Here is a 6,874-nt window from a genome sequence, read left to right on the forward strand (position 1 = left end):
TCTCCTTTCATCAATTAAATTCAATATTTCTTCTGTTACCCAAGGATTTCTACTAGCCCTTGTCTTTTTACCTACTTGATCCTCTGCTGCCTTCACTACTTCATCCCTCAAAGCTACCCATTCTTCTTCTACTGTATTTATTTCCCCCATTCCTGTCAATTGCTCCCTTTTGCTCTCCCTGAATCTCTGTACAACCTCTGGTTCTTTTAGTTTATCCAGGTCCCATCTCCTTAAATTCCCACCTTTTTGCAGTTTCTTCAGTTTTAATCTACAGGTCATAACCAATAGATTGTGGTCAGAGTCCACATCTGCCCCTGGAAATGTCTTACAATTTAAAACCTGGTTCCTAAATCTCTGTCTTACCATTATATAATCTATCTGATACCTTTTAGTATCTCCAGGGTTCTTCCATGTATACAACCTTCTTTCATGATTCTTAAACCAAGTGTTAGTTATGATTATGTTGTGCTCTGTGCAAAATTCAACCAGGCGGCTTCCTCTTTCATTTCTGTCCCCCAATCCATATTCACCTACTATGTTTCCTTCTCTCCCTTTTCCTACACTCGAATTCCAGTCACCCATGACTATTAAATTTTCGTCTCCCTTCACAATCTGAATAATTTCTTTTATTTCATCATACATTTCTTCAATTTCTTCGTCATCTGCAGAGCTAGTTGGCATATAAACTTGTACTACTGTAGTAGGCGTGGGCTTCGTATCTATCTTGGCCACAATAATGCGTTCACTATGCTGTTTGTAGTAGCTTACCCGCATTCCTATTTTCCTATTCATTATTAAACCTACTCCTGCATTACCCCTATTTGATTTTGTGTTTATAACCCTGTAGTCACCTGACCAGAAGTCTTGTTCCTCCTGCCACCGAACTTCACTAATTCCCACTATATCTAACTTCAACCTATCCATTTCCCTTTTTAAATTTTCTAACCTACCTGCCCGATTAAGGGATCTGACATTCCACGCTCCGATCCGTAGAACGCCAGTTTTCTTTCTCCTTATAACGACATCCTCTTGAGTAGTCCCCGCCCGGAGATCCGAATGGGGGACTATTTTATCTCCGGAATATTTTACGCAAGAGGACGCCATCATCATGTAATCATACAGTAATGTATAATTCTAAAGCAAATGTCTCTCCTGCTGGTAGGTCGGCAGGCATGAACTCGAGCATATGAGTAAGTGTGAATGGATAGCAAAAAAGCATTACATTTCACATACAGTATTCATATTGCCCACTGAATGTACCTACAAGATTATATCATTGTGTGACACATTGCTTATGACACATGACATCATAAACAATGAACTACATGAAAACGAAATATCAGGGTGAATTTTATTAGAGATACAGGTGAAATATGCATACAAATATGTGTGGACTATTCTAAATATATGTGATGTGTGTATGTGGGCAAAGCTGTGGGTAAAGAATCCTCCTAACACTCTGAATCAGGTTGAACAAAACTTGTTACACATATTACTTACGATCTGGAAAGAAATATTGTGAGGACCAGCTACTTCCTATTGGGTTTGAAGTGATAACATAGAGATAAAAGGGGAAGGAAGAAATGGGCATACAGACAGGGGGAAGGAGGATATGATCATAGATATGAGGTAGCAGCAGATGGACAGAGAAGGAGGGTGAAATGGGCAGAGGAAGGAAAGGCGAGGAGATGGACAGAGAAAGGGAGGGGAAAATGTGCAGAGAAAGGGATGAGGAGGAGATGGACAGAAGAAGGAAGAGGATGAGATGTACGGAGGGAGGGGAGGAGCAGATGGAATGAGAGAGTGGAGAGGAGCAGATAGACAGAGAGAGTTGGAAGTACCAGATGGAAAGGGAAGGGGGTGGAGGGTAAGAGAGAGACTGTGTGTGTGTGTGTGTGTGTGTGTGTGTGTGTGTGTGAGAGAGAGAGAGAGAGAGAGAGAGAGAGAGAGAGAGAGAGAGAGAGAGAGAGAGAGAGGAGAGGAGAGGGGCAGAGAGAAGGCCAGGAAAAGATAAACTGAGATAGCAGGCAGGAAAGGGGGGGGGCATGGCAGACAGAGAGAGGGGAAAGAAGGAGATGGGCTGAAGAGGAAGACAGAGAGAGGGGGAAGGAGGAGTTGGACTAATAGAAGTGGAATAAACACATAGCCGGGCAACACCTGATACTCGCTAGTGTGATTATAAAGGAAGGGATATAGAATATGCTACCTTTTTCATACATTATAATAAATTATTTATGTGTTTCCCTGAACTTTCTTTCTTTCAGCTATAATTTAATATTCTGTCAATAATAAGTCTACTTGAAATGGGGAAGCATCTCAGTTGTACCAAAGGTCAGAAAGTTGGTGATTTTGGATATGTGTAACGCAACAAGAATTAAATTTTTTTAGGAGACACAGAAAACTTACTATATCCCAGAGATTCAATGGCTATCCCCAAGGCTCAAATGGCTCCAAGGGGCAGCAAAGTACAGGTTTTGTTAGATATTTTTAAAACTATGAATGTAGGAAAGGTGATTTTATGTAATAGAAGGTTCAGTTTATGATGCAGATAATATGATCTTTGTTAGAAATTAATGAAAAAGGCTCAAACATCACACTTGATTATGGGGTACAGCTTTTGGTCCTTTGAGTGTCATTCACTCTCTCTTGTATTTAAGCTTCTCATTGTACCACTCAACAAAAGAAGGTGGGGGAAAAATGGACTCTTTTCTGCCCTGACTACTTCCACTACCGCCCGCACTGATGTAGTATTATCAGGTTGACAATGAGGCATAGAATGACTGTCAGGGTAATCAGCTGCCCCATACTGTACATCACTAAATCATACTACAAAATATAGTGAATGCCCTATATCCCACATGCTTTTCTAAAGTGTTTTTATGCTGTGCTCATGTAATATGTGCACTTTAAGAATAATCTCAAGCTTGTTTGATGAGACTACGTGAATCAATAGAGACTAAATGATGTCGATTAATATCAAATTATTTCTGACTAATACTAATGTCAACTAGTATATAATACTGTTGATTCCATCTACAACTAAGGGAACAGAAGTGGTATGTCAAGATAAATATCACTGAAATGTTGTGTGTAATTGATTTTGGAATCATCTTATTAATTAATATGTTAGGCCTATTAAACAAGATGATGTCTGCTGTCTAACATTGGTAGCATTCAGGAAGGCATTGATACCGGTCACTGGCATTCAGCTCCAACCAACGCAGCTAATCCCATCAATCACCTCACTGAGAATCTTCTTAGATAACACTGCTGTTACAGTCAGCTTACATACTATGTAATAAAACCACGCTCGTTTTGTTGAAATTACAGTTCCAAGACCACTTAAAGGTCTTCAAGAAAGGATTAACAAAGATGTGAAGTACTTTTTGTTGTAAAGTCAGAGGCCGTGGTGGCACCTACCCAGGGCCAATCCTGGGTCTCACCAGCCACTACAAATGGTTTCAGGAAGCATAAAAAATAACTGATTACACTCTCAGAAAATTTAAAGGTATTCAGAAAAATGTAATAAAGAAGTTATAACATGTAAATAGTCTTCACAGGTTCGCTGTTGGATCAGGTTGTGCAAATTCCACAATATTTCCTTGGAGCAACTGTCCGACATCTTCAGGTGGTTCAACCTTGCTAACAAGGTCACACAAAGATGTCAGACAGTTGCTCCAAGGAAATATTGAGGAATCTGCACAACATTTACAACATATCCATCAGGGAAGCTTGAAGAGTCACAAGTTATAAGATGTTTTAAATTATGTATTTTTCTGATAAATCAGAAAAATTACAGCTAAACATTGGGGGCTCTCTTTCAATATTGTTCTACAAAGATTCTCACATGCCTTGAGTTTACGTTAGCTCAAAAACACTGCAGCACCAAAGGAAACAACGTATTTTCCATGTTTAGCAGAATCACAGATAATCACTTCTAGAAGTGTATCAAGATCCTGTAAAGAATAAAAAGTCTGTTCTTCAGCTTCTGGGTGGGGGTAGTAAGTGCACCCCACCACTCCCCACCAACCCACTTCTTTGTGGACAACTCATATGTCATGGTACTGTTTAAGGTGCCAAGGTGCTGTTCCTCCATTTATAAAAGAGCTGTAGCACTAGCTCTGAATGGACAGGGGTGCCAAACAAAAACAGCTATTGTATACTTCAAGGAACCACCTTAAAATTTGGTTGAAGTGATTTTAGGACACAAAAATCAAGATAATTGGATAGATAACTGAAACAACTTTTCTCAGCTTTAAATCCAGTGTATTAATTACTGCATTGTAATGTTTAGCTCCAGAAACTATGGTAGTTTAGCTTAACTATGGGAAAAGGTCAAGTAGTAGCCAAAGGATTTTTTACTATATCTCTACTGAATAAGTTTCAAGCCAAGCCATAGAAAATGTTTTTGGTGCAATGAAGGTTCATCCCCCATGAAAAATTCCACCATGGTTCAAAGCCCATGTTGAACAGTACAAGGGTGGACAAAAATATGAAAACACCAAAAACACAACATGAAATTACAATGAAATCCACACCATCAGCTGCTTAGAGGCATTGATAAATATTAACAGGGACAGTTGAAAATGTGTGCCCCAACCAGGATTTGAACCCAGGAGCTCCTGCTTACATGGCAGATGCTCTATCTGACTGAGCCACTGAGGACACAGAGGACAATGCAACTGCAAGGACTCATCTCTGGTACACTCCCTGTGAGACACACATTTCAGCTTACTATCCACACACCATATTTGTAGTGCCCCTGCTCACTATACTCATTACTCGCAGCAGCCAATCTACCGATTCCTGTAAGAGTTTGAGCAATGTGAGTGCATCTGCACTGAAGAAGATCATTGGCTGAAAGAACTGATACCATCTTCATATAGAGATCGGCTTACTAGCCAATGATCTTCTTCAGTATGGATGCACTCACATTGCTCAAATTCTAACAGGAATTGGTAGATTGGCTGCTGCGAGTAATGAGTGTAGTTGGCAGGGGCACTACAGATATGGTGTGTGGATAGTCAGTTGGAAATGTGGGACTCATGGGGAGGGTGCCAGATATAAGTCCCTGCAGTTGTAATATCCTCTGTGTCCTCAATGACTCAGTCAGATAGAGCATCTGCCATGTAAGCAGGAGATCCTGGGTTCGAGTCCCGGTCAGGGCACACATTTTCAACTGCCCCCGTTGATATTTATCAATGCCTGTAAGCAGCTAATGGTATGGATTTCATTGTAATTTCATTCTTCAAGAGCTGCAAGATCGCCAATGGTATCTGTTCTTTGGACAATACCACCTTCATAAAAACACAATCCATTTCTAATACAGTGTAGGAAAACCATTGGCATTCAAAACAGTTTCCAAGTATCTTGGAATAGATAAACACAGGTCTTATTTGGTTTTCAAGGGAATCTTATACCTTTCTTCCCGTTAAACAATGGCACATTCAGATGACTATGACAGAGTGGGATAGCGACCACGCACTCCTCTTCAAAGTAGATCACAATGGCTCAATAATGTTGAAATGTGACGGTCACAGGACATGCAACAATTCATACTTGTGCTTGCAAAACCAGTCCTGGATGAAGTGAACTGTGTAAAAAGAGACCCTGTTGTCTTGGAACACAGCAGTACCATTGGGGAACAAACATTAGGATGGACTTGATGATCAAAAATGGTCACATAATCCTTGGCAGTAATGCGGCCTCATAGAGTAGCCATGGGGTCCATGGAATACCCCAATATAGCTGTCCAAATCATCATTGAACCCTGCCATACTTCACTCTTGGAATATAAACTCAGTCACAAATCTGAAAGATTGTAAAACAAGACTTATCTGTCCAAATGGCATTCTTCCATTGCTCTGTAGCCCAGATTTTATGACTTTAGCACCAAATTTTCCTGTTATGGGCATTTGCATCACTGATGAGTAGTTTTGGAATTCCAGCTCACCCTGCAGTTCCTTGGTTCAAATGGCTCTGAGCACTATGGGACTTAACAGCTGAGGTCATTAGTCCCCTAGAACTTAGAACTACTTAAACCTAACTAACCTAAGGACATCACACACATCTATGCCCGAGGCAGGATTTGAACCTGCAACCGTAGCGGTCACGCAGTTCCAGACTGAAGCGCCTAGAACTGCTTGGCCACTGGGGACCATCTGTCACAATCACGAAATATACACTTTCATCCATGTCGTGACTTAGCGGAGATGTTTTCCTGCTTCCCCTGTATGTGCTACAAATCTTCGATAAGGTGTGTCTTGAAACACTCATCACTTTGGCTACTTTGTTTATGGATGCACCTACCACATCAGCATCAACAATTTTCCCACATTCAAATACACTGAGCTCTGACACAACTCACAACTACACACAACACTGTTCTGGGCATGACTGAGACTTGTCACATATTGGGGATATTGCATGGGTGCCATTTGTGATCAAGTACAACAGTGAAACCTGTAGGCTTGGCTAGCATCTGCATTACGTTTAAGCATGAATTTCCTGGGGCATTTCCATATTTTCGTCTACCCCCTGTAGGTCCCCCATAACTAGCTGGGTATGTCAATGCAAAGACAGGAGGAGTGTGATAACAACTCATTTGTAATAGGACCATGCTTAGTACAGTACTGCAATTTCTAAAACAACTTTCATGTTGAGAAAAGCTATACTTATAATAATAATTTATACAGAAAGTTGAATTAATAAGCCACTTTAGAGTACTAGTTCTTTCACCTGAGAATAATGTTATTTATGAATTATATGTATATTACTTGGAAGTAATATGTGACAGTAAGTTGCACAATGGCAACAATGCTCTACCATGTTATGGGTGATGACAAAAGTTCAAAGAATCAAGTCATTGTAACTG

Source organism: Schistocerca serialis, chromosome 1 (assembly GCF_023864345.2).
Source record: "Schistocerca serialis cubense isolate TAMUIC-IGC-003099 chromosome 1, iqSchSeri2.2, whole genome shotgun sequence".
In the NCBI taxonomy this organism is placed as follows: Eukaryota; Metazoa; Arthropoda; class Insecta; order Orthoptera; family Acrididae; genus Schistocerca; species Schistocerca serialis.